Source organism: Sceloporus occidentalis, unplaced genomic scaffold, assembly GCF_023333645.1.
Source record: "Sceloporus occidentalis isolate IW3139 unplaced genomic scaffold, rSceOcc1.0.p SCAF_4, whole genome shotgun sequence".
Classification (NCBI taxonomy): Eukaryota; Metazoa; Chordata; class Lepidosauria; order Squamata; family Phrynosomatidae; genus Sceloporus; species Sceloporus occidentalis.
In genome coordinates this window covers 105074938-105091792 of record NW_028316984.1, presented here as the reverse complement: position 1 = coordinate 105091792, position 16855 = coordinate 105074938, and the positions used below count along the sequence as shown (strand labels likewise).

The 16855-nt window shown below is 41.2% G+C and overlaps 1 long non-coding RNA gene and 1 pseudogene across 1 annotated transcript in view; both read right to left on the bottom strand.

The window, feature by feature from the left end:
* The window catches only part of LOC149314462 (uncharacterized), a 184741-nt gene extending 169360 nt beyond the window's left edge, over positions 1-15381 (bottom strand). Inside the window, exon 1 of the long non-coding RNA XR_016280927.1 lies at positions 15332-15381. This is a non-coding gene — a long non-coding RNA (uncharacterized LOC149314462). The remainder of the gene's footprint in view (positions 1-15331) is intronic.
* Positions 1601-8893, bottom strand: LOC149314463 (PHD finger protein 23-like; annotated as a pseudogene).
* Positions 15382-16855: the final 1474 nt, after the last annotated feature.

The following is a 16855-nucleotide window of genomic DNA, read 5'->3' as shown; positions in this document are numbered from 1 at the left end:
TTCCTGTTCTCACAGAACATATTGTGTAGGTGGCTTCCATCATGGTGAGCCCTGAGACAACCTTGGACAGACAATTTGTTCTTTGGTTCACAAACCAGTGATTTAAAAACTGGGGTGGTAAGGATGAACTTTCAAAGGGGGTTCACTAGAAAACTGTTCTTAATTGTTCAGATAGTAATCTGGCTTATACCAGGTTAGACTAATTGTCCATCCAGCTCAGTTCTGTTTTCTCCAACTGATATAATCTCTCCATAACCCTGAGAAGTAATTGTATAGTTTTGGAGTTGTTATGTGTTTTTATGTCAACTCCAACTTATAGCAACCACCTCATAGGGTTTTCTTGGGAAGATTTATTCATGGGAGAATGTACAGAACAATGTAGCCACTGCCCATCAGAGGCAATCCAACAGTAAAGCCTCTGATGGGCAGTGGCTACATTGTTCTGTAACAACTCCAAAACTATACAATTACCTCTCTTCTGGCATTCCACCCTCAGAAGCACCCTGAAAGGGTTAAAACTGCTGCCATGCACACTTGCCTTGGACAGGGGCACTCATCAAGGGAAGGATGAACATATTAGGCTGGTGTTCCAGTCCACAGGCATGATCAATATGGTAAATAGGATGATTTACCTCTTGTATGTTGACCCACACTCACTAAAGATAAATAGAACTTGCCTGATTGCTGGCAAGCCACCCACTGCCATACAAGCATGCTCTAGATAGTTGTCATCTGCATAGGTGGCCTGAGCTATGAAATTCCTAAAACACAGGTTTAGATTATTCAGTAGGACACCATCTTAGCACAGAAGGGAGGGAGGGAAAGAATCAAGTTCAAAAGCAAACTTGTCCATTGGGGTACCATCAGGTACAAAACTTCCCAAATGTGTAGGCAGTTGGGTGTGCACCAACATCAAAGTTAGTCTGCATCTAAGAACTGTGATGGCAGGGGTCTCAGAACACAGAGACATCTAAGATATGTGTGCACATCCATTCACTTGGAAAACAGCCAAAGAACACAGCTGTTGGTGAAGAGGAGATCTAAGTACAGTCGGCCCTTCTTATACACTGATTTTTAATACAAGATTCAAGCATCCACGGTTTGAAAATGTTCAAAAATATATAAATTTCAAATATCAAACCTTGATTTTCCATTTTTTATAAGGGACACCATTTTGCCATGTCATTATATTTAATGGGACTTGAGCAACCACAGATTTTGTTATACACGGGGGATCTTGGAACCAAACCCCAATGTATAACAAGGGTCCACTCTATTTGCAGCAAACTGCCCAGCAGCCCAGACTTAATTGCCATGTTTGAACATATGTGTGTCTCTTTCAGCCTCCGCCAGAGCCACTCTCCTTCACAGAACATGGGAGCTGGACCAGAATCAACTCCACAAAGAATAGCTATGTCTGAGGCAAGAGGTTCATAATTGCCAGCCAAAATCAGTGGTTTCTGAAGAGTAAGCTAGCTTGCCTGGCTCCCACCTTTGAGCTATTTGGGGACTATCAGCACCTCAAATATGCCAAGCATCTTTCTTTTCTCTCTCTTATCCACCCAAGTCTCATTTTGGATACCAATCAAGAGCTGACCACCTACTGTGGCCAGGTTTCTACTGCTGTGGGGTGTGTGTCCAGCACAGATTTGTCCCCGCTCTCTCCTCCTTCCACACTGGGGCTCTTCATACACACACCCCGATAGGTGATGACAATGGGTGCACCCCAGTGGTGGCAGGAGCCTTCTTTACACTTGTAACAATAAAAGATGGTCTTCTTGATCTTGCTGCAGGAGAGATAGAACCACCTCTCCACCAGGTCCTGCATTAGTTACATTGATCATGAGCCAACCAGCAAATGGCCTCTGGCAGTAGTAAGTGATGAGATCCCAGGAGTTGTCTCCTGAATCCACCTTGATGTCCTTACCCATCACCTTCATCTTGCCTTTGCTGGAGCTGCCTTCTCTGTCTTAGCGGGTCTCTGTAGTTATGCCCTCCTTCACTTCCATGTCCTCCCCCTTGATGGTGAGCTTGGACTGAGACCACCACCACCCTCTCCTTCCTTCCACAGGGGTGCCAATTCCACCACTGTAAGCACCCCTCTTTCCTCCTCCTTCAGGTCATCTCACTTAGGTAAGCCTTGTGCTTCTTCTCACACTGCTCTGCCTTTTTCAACTTCTGCTTCTTGGTCTTTTTGGTGTGTGAGTACTTCTTCCCAATGGATTCGATGCCCTGGTTCTGCTTGGCATCCCAGCTTCCAATCTGGCCTTCTGATTCCACTTGGATCAGAAGGATCTTTCTTCTTGTGTGGGCTTCCTTGGATCCTGCCAGTGGAGGTAGGTGCTTCTGCACAGGCTCCAAATCAAAAAGGGAGTCTTTGAATTTCATTTTCTCCAGCAGCGAGTTGTTGAACTGCTTTCTTCTTTGAAGACTTGGCCTTCTTCATGAAGGTTTTAATAGTGTGCAGGGCTGAGTGGGTGGATTCCCAGCTGTATCTGTCTACCATGCTCTCCAGGCAGATGAGAGAGTTGGAGCAGAAGAAATCCAGTCATTCTCCTCCTTAGTAGAAGCTACCACCAAAAATCTTACTTAGTGATTCTAGAAGGTTCTGAATATGCTCTGACCAGGTGCAATAAAACCCAATTGTGTGATTCACAGAGACCAGGAAGAACAGCTTGAAATCTTCAATAGTTTGCCAACATTCTTCTGGAGGCTATGTCTGAAGTTTGGAGGCAGATCTTCTAAACTGGAGCTGCCATGGCTGATTTCCCCCCCCCCCTTGCCCCATCGTTACCCAGTCAGTCAAATCCCCAATGGCAGGACTTGGATAACACACACTGCTGCCACCTCCATGGGTCCATCTCCATGTGTGTGTAAATGCAGGATGATGGGTCATGATATCATATTGATGAAACTGGAAGAAGTAAAGGTTGTGTGTCAGGTACAGCCTGGGATAATGAGCAGATGTCCTGGGAGGAAGTATGAGTTGCCACTTACCAGGTTCACTATTGTTTGAATCTGAATCTTGGTAAAGAGGGGAGGGGGGGAAGGAGGGACCACACCTGAGAAAAGAATATGTTTTGAATTGCTGACAAAAGGGGTGAAAGCTTTTGTAACAGTTGAATTGTTTGAACTCTATTGTATACTGGGAGGCGGGAGGGGATCCTCAGTCCTGACAACACCTATGCACTGTGATCTACTCTGCTTGTGGAATAAAGCTTTTCTGAATCTACTGAAGACTTATGTTCCAGGGAGTGGAGTTAGCCTGTTGTATTTATTTATTTATTTATTTATTTATTCATTCATTCATTCATTCATTCATTTACGTACATTGGATCGCATGCTTCCAGGAGGACTCCATACATTACAGAGTCCTCTTGCAAGTATAAAAAGGAGAGCTCAAGCTTCACATTCTTGTTGTCTATAAAAATGTAAATTGTCCAGCTCCAGAGATCCCTGTGGTCTAGCTCTTGTTCCCTGAGCCTGGGAGTTAACCATTCCTTCTCTGCAGTGCTTGTATTTTTCATAAGTCCTGACCTACTTTGTTTTGCCTTCCTCCGCCTCCCCCTCCCCTTCCCCATGCTCCAGCAATTATTCCATCAGCTCCTAAATATTTTAAGAGTATTTGTGGCAACATAGATCTACCTACGTTGCCACAGTCCAAGCCATGAACTGGTTAAACCAACTCAGGACAATGTGCCCCAGGAATGTGCCAGCAGCAATTCCTACAGACAGATCTATGTCCATTAAACATATCAATTGAGCATAAGGCACTAATGACTATGCACCCTCCAGGGATGCCAGAGACCTGGTTAAGTCAGCAGTGTAGCAGGTCCAATGACATCTAGAAGGACATCGATCGTGTGGGACTGGCTAATACTGAACATTCTGATGGCTAGTGATTGCAGGCCCATGGGAGTGCACTCCCTTACGCAAAGGGAAGACTCTTTTACGACCAGAGATTGTTCTATATCAGGGGTGGCCAACAGTGCCTGGCATGGGGGCTAAAGCTTTTATGTCCATTTCTGGTCCACCTGAGTGAATGATTACTGTCAATGTAGTGTCCATGGCCAACTTTGTAACCATTATTGATTTCTCTTCTACTTCATTGTTCAATGAAACAATGGACAATACTTCAAGCGTAGCATTTCTGTCACCCCCAGGGATGATTGTTCTGCTGTACAAATTCAAAATCTACAGGAACTGAAATTGGCCAGTTGAGGACACATGAAATGGAATTCAAGACATTACTGGAATTCTAATTTGAGACGGCTCTAGAGAAGAACTTAACAGCTCTTTGCTTGTCCTCTTGGGTCTGATGCTTGACAGGAAATGAGTTTGAAAGGTTCAGAAGCAGGTCAGAGAACTCACATCACTGCCAGCTGCTCTGATGACCCTAACAGTGTGTTTTGAGAAACCTGATATACTTGCTTATTATTAAAGCCATTTTTCCTTGGAGAAGTCACGTCTAAAACTGGGTTCCACTAGACACACGGCTAGCCTATTACACAGCCATCCCCCACCACATTCTTCTCAAGTGACACTTGTTGTATGATCTAAGACTATAAAAATGTGGGAAATGTTGTGTTGTAATTTGGGGATGAATGCAATAGGATCATCTGTTTACAGGAACGTTCCCATCTTGTTTTGTTTGCAAGCATTTGTTGTGCCTGTCCTTCAAACCATCTCCCCTGTGGAATCCAAAGAAATACTGGAAATTCCTGACATCTGGTATCGGAATTCTCTATTTGGCAGGAACCAGTGTCTAAGGCTGAGCTGATCCAACATGAAAGGTAGGTTTAGATGGATCCACTACGTGCTTCTGCAAAGCAGTTTACTAATTTTAAAGTGCCTTTACCTATACCTTATTCTAAGAGTGTTTTTTCTGGCAATGATCTATCTTAGAGGAATAAGAGATAACTCAGCAACTGACTAACTCTGATGCTCTCTCCTTTAACAGCAGCTACTGATTTGATCTCACCCTTGAAGTTGTGTGTGCAGCTGATGCAGCTGTACTATGTTCATCTAGTGGAGCCTTCTGACATGGGTGAGGGTTGAACATCCCCCATGCTAGTGTGTGGATGTATGTATGTATGTATCTTCAAGTCACCTAACAACTGATGGCAACCTTATGAATTTCACAGGGTTTTCTTGTCATTATTTTTGCTGTGTGCCTTCAAGTCATTTCTGACTTATGGTGACCCTAAGGCGAACATATGGGGTTTTCTGGGGCTGAGAGTGACTTGCCAAAGATCACCCAGTGGGTTTCCATGCCCAAGCGGAGAATCAAACCCTGATCTCCAGAGTCACAGTCCAGTGCTCTAACCACTATACCACACTAGCACTCTCAGGACCACTAGCCACATGCATTAAACATAGTTAGACCTCTTAAGTGCAGTGCCCCAGTACTCTGTTTCTAGTCTCTATGCTGTTCAACATTTTTATAAATGACACAGATAAAGAGTCTGCATTTCAAACAGACAAAGAACATAAAGCTAGGATGCATAATCTAGAAGACAAAGGAGATTAGCACACAGTTTAAAAAAGCAACTTAGCGCTGCCAAATTCAATTTGAATTCAGGATATATCTGGATTTTATCTCATGGATTTTTGCTACCACCACCGCCGGGCGAGTGCATTGGCGGCAAAAATGCATGCGATAAAATCTGGATGTATCCCAAATTCAAACTGAATTCAGCTTAAAGATGTGCACTAATCTCTAAAGATTCAAAAAGATCTCTACAAACTGGAACAACAAGATAGGATTTAATAGAAATAGACAGAAAGTCTTATATTTAGGTACAAAAAAACTCCCAGAGACACGGGCATAATATGGAGGAGAACTGAAACAGAAAAGGGGCAAGATGTCTTAGTGGACTACAAGCTGAATATGAGCCAGCAGTGTGACATGGCAGCTACGAAAGCTAATGCAAAGTTTCAAAGTTTCACTCAGTTCTAAGGAAATAATAATTCTGCTCTATTCTATATCAGGTCATATTTAAACTACTATATCCAATGCTGGACATGAAACATTATCAGCAATGCTGCACATCTATTCCTCTAAGGTGCTGGGGGGGGGGGTGTCAGGCTGCAGAGGTGTGTATGTGTTTGTTAGGATTGCTACTGGCCCATGGGCCACATGCTCCCATGCCTCCTGCAAGATTTAATTTTTTTATGCTATGAGATAATTCTCAGTCTTCATTTGTTATTTCAAATGTCTGAACAGGCATATTTTTAAAAAGAGAGAGAGAGAGAGAAGAAGACAAAGTATTAGGTCTGAATTCTGTTGCTAGTCCTACCTATTTTTAACATGTTTACGCTTAGAATTCTATCAGCTGTAACTGATGGGGTTTTAACTATCATAGAAAGGCCTGTCTGCTTCTTTCCATAAAATATGGCAGACATGTAATTTTATACAAACTACAGCAAAAGGCTGGCAGAGATAAGTTATTGAAAAGCATCAATCAAGAAGAAATATCAGAAAAAGTACTGCAAAGCTGTCAGCACTCTTTGTGAAGCACAAAAACAAAAAAATATACTCCATACATTCATTATTTGTGTCCCTGGTGGCAGAGACCCCCATTGGCTCCAAATCAGGAATGCATGCAGGCATGCTCACAAGCACTCATACACTTTGCAATCTCTTCTTCTCCTCATCCAGTGAGAGTCTCTGCATCAGCGATACCCATGACCGATGCAGAAGAGAGACAAAGCTCTATGTGTCAAGGATCTGTTAATGCAGAAAACATTACAGTGTGTCTTCCCTCCATAGCAACATTTCAGATTTTGATAATATTATAGCAAACCTTTCATAGCTTCAGATTATTTTTACCCATGTTAAAAAAAAAGTTGGGAGCATGGCAGACAACTCCTAGATCTAAAGCAAAGATCCAAGGGAAGGGGAGGGGAAACCCAATTGACATCTAATTGGTTTCTGGGTACTTCCAGACAAATTTTTTGCAATGTAGTTTGGACTACCTCCTTCATGGAAGGTTGTGGCAAGTCTAGAGACATCTTTGTCTTCAGTTTACATCTGTCTATTATTTTCTCATTATTTGCTCCTGCATTTTTTCCTATTAAAAAATCCATTTAAAGAAAGAGGCAGAACAGCAGCCCAATGCCATTTGATGAGGAGAATCCTTATGTCTAGAAATGACATTCTTGCAAACAAGCTTGTAAACTGTGGGCTAGACAAGGTAACTGTTAAATGGTTTTGTAATTGGTTGACCGGCCGAATCCAAAGAGTGTTCAACAATGGCTCCTTTTTATCCTGGAGAGAAGTGACCAGTGGGGCCCCACAGGGTCTGTCCTGGGCCCAGTGCCTTTCAACATATTTATCAATTACTTGGAGGACAGAATTAGGGACATACTTATCATATTTGAAGATGACATCAAATTAGGAGGAGTAGCTAACACCCCAGAGGATAGGATCAAAATTCAAAATGACCTGAATAAACTGGAAAGCTGGGCCAAAGGTAACAAAATGATATTCAACACAGAAAAATATAAGGTACTGCACTTAGGGAGAAAAATGAAATGAACAGATATAGGATGACTGGTTTAAGGAGACTACATGTGAAAGGAGTCCAAGTAGACCACAAGCTGAACATGAGTCAACAGTGTGATGCGACAGCTAACAAGGCCAATGCAATTTTAGGCTGCATCAATAGAAGTATAGTGTGTAGGTCAAAGGAAGCAATAGCGCCACTGTATTCTGCTTTGGTCAGGCCCCATCTGGAATATTGTGTCCAGTTCTGGGCACCACAATTCAAAAAGGATGTGAAGAAACTGGAGCGTGTCCAAAGGAGGGCAACTAAAATGGTGAAGGGCCTGGAAACCATGCCCTATGAGGAACGACTTAGGGAGCTGGGGATGTTTAGCCTGGAGAAGAGAAGGATAGCCCTGTTTAAATATTTGAAGGGATGTTGTACTGAGGAGGGAGCAAGCTTGTTTTCTGCTGCTCCAGAGAACAGGACTCAGAGCAATGGATGCAAGCTACAGGAAAAGAGATTCCAGCTCAACATTAGGAGGAACTTCCTGACAGTAAGGGCTGTTCAACAGTGGAATGCACTCCCTTGGAGGATGATAGAGTCTCCTTCCTTGGAGGTCTTTAAACAGTGGCTGGATGGCCATCTGTCAGGGATGCTTTGATTTGGATTTCCTGCATGGCAGGGGGTTGGACTGGATGGCCCTAGTGGTCTCTTCCAACTCTACAATTCTATGATTCTAAGTTACCTTAGGAAGAATAAGAGAGCAGTCTTCTCTTGCTCTGCCCAGTTGTGAATGTGTGGGGGAGCAAGGGGACAAAAGGTGTACCTTGTATATTCCTTGTACTTTCCTGTATGTTGAAAGGACACACTGGACACTTGCAAAAATGAGCAGATCCTTTTTGCAAAGCTTTAATATTACATGGACAGGCCTTAGAAACCTATTCTATTCCCCTCCTTTTTTCCTTTTTTTTTGGGGGGTGGGGGTGGGGGTGGGGAGATACATTCTTCGGGAGAGTCATTTAAATTCCCTCACAGATGTTCTTCAAATCCTGATCTCTTGCCTCCACAGCTATAACTAAGGGAATATAAAATGTCATGCTTCAGTATTTCAAGCCAATCTTAAACTATTCCTAAAATCCTTCTTTGGAGCCACATCTGCCAAATCTAACACTTCATGGCTGTATTATTCTGCAGTGCTGAAGCCAATCCATGCACTGAAACCAATGGATTTCTGAGAGTGGCTTGAGCAAATGGTGATATATTTCTGTCCTGCTATATGAAGAACTGGGGACATAATTCAGACATAAGCCATGCATGTGTCTCCTTGTGGTAAGAACTTACCTTGTACCAATGTGAGGCCAAGCTATTAAGCTTGGAAATAACCCAGAATAAGATTCCGCCATGATACTGTCAAGAAAAGTTTTCTTTGAGGCTAATATTAGATTGATATAGAAGGCTAACAAAGGAAGAGCCACAGGAGCTACAGTAGTTGGAAAGTTTAGAATTGGAAGACACACTATTGCCAGTAATGTATAGCTCTCACACTCATAATTGTGCTTTTATATTAAGAATAATAAATAAATAAATAAATAAATAAATAAATAAATAAAACTTTTATTTGTATCCCGCTTTTCTGTAACTAGAAAAAAAGAAAAGGTGGAACAGCTATAGTGGCTAGAACATTGGGAGCTGGGAGAGACACCATTACTACAAAAATCTAGATCCCATCTCACAATGATGGTGCTCTATTAAGCATGCCAGACAGAAGGTGTAAGGAGCTAAACATGGGTGAATGAGAATAAGGAAAAAAGAACAGTGGGCTTACAATGGAAATTTACACTAATACTCATTTTTGCTGGATTCATTAAGGTAGCCAATCCACAGAGACAAATGAAATCTGGTGGATACCTGATGATGCTTCTCTACTTCTGTTGCAGTGTTGAGCTACTGTCCAGCAAATATTTTCTGGGACATGAATAGACTATTAAACTCTGGCCTGTATGGGGAGGCAGTGCATGGCACTGAGTCTGCAAACTTTATACTCCAAGTTTACACTTTTCTGTTTACTTACCTATTTTATTTTCTTTATATCCCATCCTAACAGGGGACCCAAGGCAGCTCACAACATGGTTTAAAACATGGTACATTTTAAAACTCTAATGAAAAAGTTTCTTTTTTTTAAAAAAAAAAAATTAAACTACTGTATTAAAACATCAGTACTTTAAAAATGTGTAAAATCATTTGAAAAGAATAACAATGAAAGTACAGAACATACATCCCATTAAAACACCGTTCTGCACAGCCAATTAGTTATAAAATGCCTGTTCAAACGAAAAGTCTTTCACCTGCTGGTGGAAGGAGAGCAGACGGCGGCCAGCCTATCTTCCCAAGGGAGACAGTTCCACAGCCTGAGGGTAGCTACCAAGAAGGCATTCTCACCAAGCGTAGCTTTACTAAGGCATTTTAAGTTACATTTGCTACCTTTTAAAGATGCTTTATAATGGCCATATTTTTAAAATTGTGATAATTTAGAATAATCATTCCTGTATACCATCCTAGTATTTATAAGGATAATGCCTACATTTTAACAAACAAATGAATTGCAGCAATCATTACATACAAACTCAAACGCACATCTTCTTTGAGCTCATCCACTTTGCATGCTGTTCCACTGCTTCTGTGGAAGGGACTCTTGGATAATGTATACTTTCTTATCCAGTCTGGTAGCATGAACAGAAATCATTACTCACCCTTGGAGGAGTTCTCTGACAAATCATTTCTATCCTGCTTATTCAAAGGGAAGTCTTACTCAGAGATAAGTATGTACGATGGATCTTACCCCATCAAGTAAATTTGTACAGGATTGCAGCCTGCAACTCTCAATTCCATCTCAAGCACTGCTGATCTTTGTTAGGCATCTGTAACTTGTTGAAGACTGGCATCTGACTTTCTAAGGGTTAGTATCTCCCAGTATGATATGACGGCAACTGAGTTAGAAGCATGGCATCCAGGATATCAGAAAGACCATGGACAGGTGAGCCCAATCTCTGTAAACATGCTGCCTCCTTTTCATTCACCAAATGGTTAGTCAGAGTTCCTTCTCTTCTCTGCTACCACTAACTCAGGAACAGCTCCTTGTTTCGCTGGCAGCATAAGACTGCCCTGCAAAGCTATTTGGAGTTTTGAACTACACTCATGATCACAAACAACATCCCAGGTCTGATGCAATCCACCCCTACAATGGACACTTTTCTGAACAAAAAATGGAATATAGAAGATCGGTCTGGCTTTACAGGCTTAGCATATGTAAAAATGTTCCACAGTAAAGCAACCTATGTTTAAATAGTGTCTTGTTTTTAAATACTCTCCCATTTAACTGGAAGAAAGCAGAGAAATAAGAGCAGTTCTATATGAGCATCAAATTCCTTTCTTTGAAAAAAAATGCAGGTGTTTAAGAACAAGTTGTAAGTTTATGTGCAGCCTGACCTTTAAAACTGAAGCATGCAAGGCCTGATGAAGAAAATAAGCTAATGAAACAATAACCAAAAAAAAAAAAAAAAAAAAAAAACCACAGTACAACAAATTACACAACAGATCGCCTACAGTTTAGGCAGAGAATCTTCGTAAGAGAGCATGTTGCCCCAATCCCAGAAGGAATGGAAATAGCTTAGGCTAAGTTGTTTCTTCTTGCCAAAGCAACAAAGGAGCTAAACAAAAATGCAAACTATTTTAATTGATCCCGCCTGGCTCCCTGGGGGATGCTGTGTTCTTTAGCTTGTGGGCAACAGAACCAAGGAAGTTGTCCCATATTCTTCTGCCGATTGTCTACTCAGAAACATGGAATGCACAGAGGGCCAGAAAAAATGAGATCAGGGATTGGCTTGGAAGACATCTGAAGTCAAATGTAAAATCTGACAAGGACAAACCACACTGGAACCTCACGTGTAGGGCTGGAAAGTCTGATGTCATTGTAGATCAACTCTTAAAATTAATTGCATTTCTCTCATTTTATGATGTATCAGCTATTCTTTTCATTTAGTTATTCTTTATGATGTGCCAGCTATGTACTTGCCATTGTCCACCCAGTAGAAGAACCCAAAGACCATCCCTAAATGAAGAAAAACACTCGAAGGAGGGGGAAACCAAAGAAAAGATCAACTTGATTAACTTTGGGATTTGAGTATCCTGAAAAAATTCAGGATTTTTGTTATAGTGGCTTGCTACAGCTCATGGAAATTCTACAATAAGCTGATCAACTGGTAGTCTGCAAAGCCAAGTATACCCTAAAGATAATATTGTAGGACTGTAAGACTCACTACACAGAGAGAGAGCCAGCAAAAGCAGGAAATTTCTATAACCTAAACTGTGGCCCCATGCAGACAGGCCAAAATAAAGCTGCTTCAGGTCACTTTGGAGGTATGCTGTTTAAATGATGCATGCTTTGTTTCTCCTTTTAGAAGGAGTTTCCATTCAAGAAATGGAGAGAAAAGTTATGAAATTCTTCAAACTAGAACATATGGCTTTAATTATTATTATTATTTTTCTCTGATATCCCTGTTGGTATAGAAAGATCCTAATAATCATATAAAGAAATAATCGTGTTAATATAATATGTAAGTAAGTTTCTTTGATGAGCTTAAGAGGAAGAATTAAATTACCAAATTCACTTTAGACATGGAAAGATAACAGTAAATTCCAGAAAGTCAATATCTGTATTGGTGGAGGGTATGTTTTTAATTAATGTTTGTCAATATTTACGTATGTATGTTCAATGTATTATTACTGTTTGGGGAGGGGGCTTGTTTCGGGTACTATGTAAATGTCACCACTGTTTGCAATGCTGGTATGATGTAATTTTATATCATGTATATGGTTTTGTTTGTCTTTTTTGTAAATACAGATATTAATAAACATAATAAAAAATAAATAAATGATGCATGCATACTAAGAGTCCGGAACCTGCGCCAAAACTGCACTCCAGTCCTTAGGACTGGATCGTGGCTTTGGCATGAATTCCGTACCCTTAGTACGCATGCATCATTTAAACAGCATACCTCCAAAGTGACCCGAAGAAGCTTTATTTTGATATGTCTGTATGGGGCCCGTGCAACCAACTTTTCTTTAGGGAGTTTATCGTACTGACCCTGAAATGGGCCCAGTGTGTTCTAAACGTGCGCTCATGCGGGCGCGCACAGAATGGGATGGGGCCAAGAACCCCATTTTATCGCACGCTGGAACGCCGCCTTTGCTGCCGGGCGTTCCAGTTGCATCCCCGTTCCGTCCCAGAGGGTGCCATTTCTGAGAACGCTTTAGAACAGTTCTCAGAAATGGCGCCCTCTGGAACGGAATGGGGATGCAATTGGAACACCCGGTGGCAAAGGCGGCATTCCAGTGTGCGGTAAAATGGGGTTCTTGGCCCCATCCCATTCTCTGTGCGCCCGCATGCGTGTGCATGTTTTGAACGCACTGGGTCCGTTTCAGGGCCAGTATGATAAACTCCTAGGTCAGGGTTGGGAATGATGTGGCCTCCAGATGTTGTTGAACTGCAACTCCCAGCACTCCTCACCGTTGGCCGTGCTTGTAAGGGCTGCTGGGAGCTTCAGTTAAGTAAAATAGAGAAGGAGTACACAGCTCCCATCTTATCAGAGCTTTGTAATTATCAAAAGGATAATACTGTTCAGTTGTACAAAACAGAGACCAGTGTACTGCAACCCTTTCTGTTAAAAAAATATTTTAAAAAGCTATTGAGAAGAACAGTGAGAGGATACTTAAAGAATAATTAGTAATAACATGGACAATGAAGAATAAGGATTCAAGAAGACAATTGCATTCACTGGGCAGTGTACGTACTAGAGGAGAGTTATTTCAACCCAATCCACAATGCATTTTTTTCCACATTCCAGTTTCTGTCATGCTGAAAATTAGCTTCCCCACTCTTCCCTGCTATATCTTTTACAGGGTGCTTTTACTGTTGCTTTTTTCCCATCCAGCCAAGGGTTGGGGCTGATGACACTGCTGCCACAAGATGGCTGTCCTGCTTGTTTCCATGCAGCCAGTTGTTTGTATGTAGAGTAAGTACATAGAATCATGGAAGAGACCTCAAGGGCCATCCAGCCCAACCCCCTGCCAAGCAAGATATATATGTTTCACTCCTGATAAGATTTTCTTTATAATGCTGCTAAGTTTGGGAGGTGACACAGATACCCTGGCACTGACAATCCGCTGATCTGTGTGCTAAACTGTTGAACAGTGGCTGGTGCCCTTAGAAGTGCTGGTGCTCAGAGATCTACTCCCAGACCAATTCCAGCTCCTCTCATGTGTTCCACTTCCCATCTTAAGGGAATATATCTCCACGGTCCTCCCCCAGCTTCATCTGCCATTCTTTGTGCAATCATATTCTTCCAATGCTTCACATTCCAATGTACATTCCAAAAGATGTATGTTTGCACAAACAAATACTCAGATGGGCTCCAGTCTTCTGCTTCCTGCCCCCACAAGGTTGGTCCAGATTTTTCACAAAATTTTCCCACAGTCAGCGCCAGTCCAAGATTTTTCGGCCTGAGGTGCACGACAAGATGGTCCTCACTTTGTGCATAGAACCCCACCAAATTGCCAGGTCAATCTGATTTCAGCAAGGCTCTTCATTACACCAAAAGACACTAGTAGGCTATCTTTCATGGTGCACATGATGCAACTATGTCTGGCCTGTACACAATAAAAAAGGAAACAAGTAGGTATTGTCTCTTACCTATGCCCCAGCTAAATCCATCCCCCAGTTTTTCCTCTGCCTAAATCAGTTTCTACAGAGCTAAAAGCCTCATCTGGTGCATGCATGACTATGCAAGAATATTCTCCATTTATGTAATGTTTATGCATATGCAGTAAGTAGACCCCTTGCCTTCTGGACTTTTGTTCTCTCCTGCTTTGTACTCACTGAGAAACAATACGTCTCACAAATAAACCTTCTTGAACAGCTTGTGTTTTGAGAAATCATCTATGAGCAGCCATTTAAAATAGTATCCACATAATAGCTTTGTGGTATGTATCACATACACAACATGACTCAGAAATAAGGTTAAGAAATAATCCTGCAAAATGACGGTATTCTTTTCAACAGATTGGTGCTCAGTCATCATGATGGTGATGCATGCATAAATGTTCAATTTTTCCTGCCATGCTTCTAAAATCCAGTCTATTTCTTTCTCATGGCTCCAAACCTAGGGACCTATAATTCTTTACTTTCATGTCACACATCACAGTATGCTTTCCTCCAGCCCAAGCTTTATTTTAGGCAGTTAATCATAATAATTTTTCCTGTTTTGTTTGTTTAGTCACAGGATGTTTAAGATTCCTCCTTTTGGTGGTGGAGGGGTATTTTGCAGCTGCTTCTATTGTCTGCCGGCATTTACACTGTCTTGCTGTAGCTTTCTAGGCATTTCACAACAGGATGAAGATTTCAAGAGAAAAAAAAGGATGATTAGTAAAGGGCAAAACAACAAGAGATGAATCACAATAAACCAGATAGCATTTCTGAGACTGGAAGTCCTCTCTTGACCCTTCCATGGACATACTTGTCCAGGTTTAGGCAATCCTGCTGGGAAAAAGACGATTATGCTGATCCGCTCCCTCAAGAAATAACCAAGAGGCACACTCACACAGAGACACCAGACCCACATATCCACTGAATACACAAAAAAACAGGGTGCGGACATGAAATCAGGGTGAGGAAGCAGGGACAGAGAAACAGCTGACGGAAAGGGTTGCTTCAAGTTTCCATTTGCTGCTTTCTTTCCCCTTCCCTTTCCCTCTAGCCAAAGCAAACAGTTATCTGTGAATCTTACCCAGGGAAAAGTAGAAGTGGACACGGCACAATCATTATGCTAGTATCTTTTTATTCTGTCTTACTCCAAGGTCAGTATGCATGGTGTCCCGACCCTCCTCATTTTATCACCACAACAACCCTGTCAGGTATATGTGACTCTGTCTTCAGGCAGGAGGATGAGCCTGTATCTCTCTAATCCAAATCTCAGATACTATCCCACAGTGGCATCACTAAGGTTGATGTTACCCAATGCAGTAACTCATAATGTGAGCTCCCCCACTGACCTCCTCCCATAACCACACCATTCAGAATCCTTTGTCATGTTTTTTGTACACACACATCATTCATAAATCCTAATTCCTATATATCATTGAATCTAATGGCAATAGTTGTGACATAAACAACAAGCAACATTAACATGATACCTTTAAATTACAATATATGCACAGCTCCAATGCATTTACATACACACAGTTTTATGTGGTTCAAGTGAAAATTTGGTAAAAGAAAATTTTAAAAGAATTTTAAAAATTAATAAATTATTTTTTAAAAAAAATCCTGGGACCTTTCTTTCCTCCTTCCACTGAGCCTCCAGCTGACTAATGTTAGTCATCTCTCAAACAAATGTGACCAACTATCTAAATGGCCTTGACTGGAATGAAGCAAGAGCAAACCCCATGGAGGATGGCAGGATGCAGAAAGTTCTGCTTACTAAAAGCCCACAGCTTCAGATTTCTCATATTCAAGAGGATTGGATGTGACAAATTCTTGATTTGTCATAAAGATACAGTAAATAAAAATGGTAATGCTACTACTACTACTATTACTAATATGTGAATTTTTCAGTGACTCGACCATACAGGCATTTAAATAAATCATGATTCCCCTTCTGAAATTGCATATATTTAAGAATTTGTTTTACATCAAAACTGCCAATAATTATACCCATGATCATAACTTTAAAAGTAGGAAAGTGTCGACTGAGAGATATTCACACCATACATGGGAAATTTAAGAGGGACTATTTGGCTTTTAACTTAGAAGGAAGTAGTTCTTTTTATTATTGAATGCACCATGGAAACCATCGGTTTTAGAAAGTGTGTGCAAATTGAATAGAAGCATGTAAGAAATTTAAACAGAAATAAACATGATAACAGATAGAAGTAAAGTCCATGATGAATGATGATCATAAAGCATTTCCCTTACAATATGTACACCTCCACTAAATAAAACCAAGAAATAAGAAACTTTCCATTCTACCTCTTTGAGATCATTCTTGCTGCACTTCAGAAGTGGACCCCAAAAAATTATATTGCCATAGTTGTTTTGCAAAACATTCCTTGAACAACATAAAGCCATACCGATCTGCTCTTTCCCACACCTCCAGTGAGTATTTTGCACATGAGAGAAGATGTTGGAGCTCATTCACCGAGGGTCAAACAGCTCATTTATATTTTAAGATTGGGACTTATGAGGGATTGCAAATTCACCATCCCGTAAACATATTTTTAAAATAAGCATAGTAATGAGAATGCCATTAGAA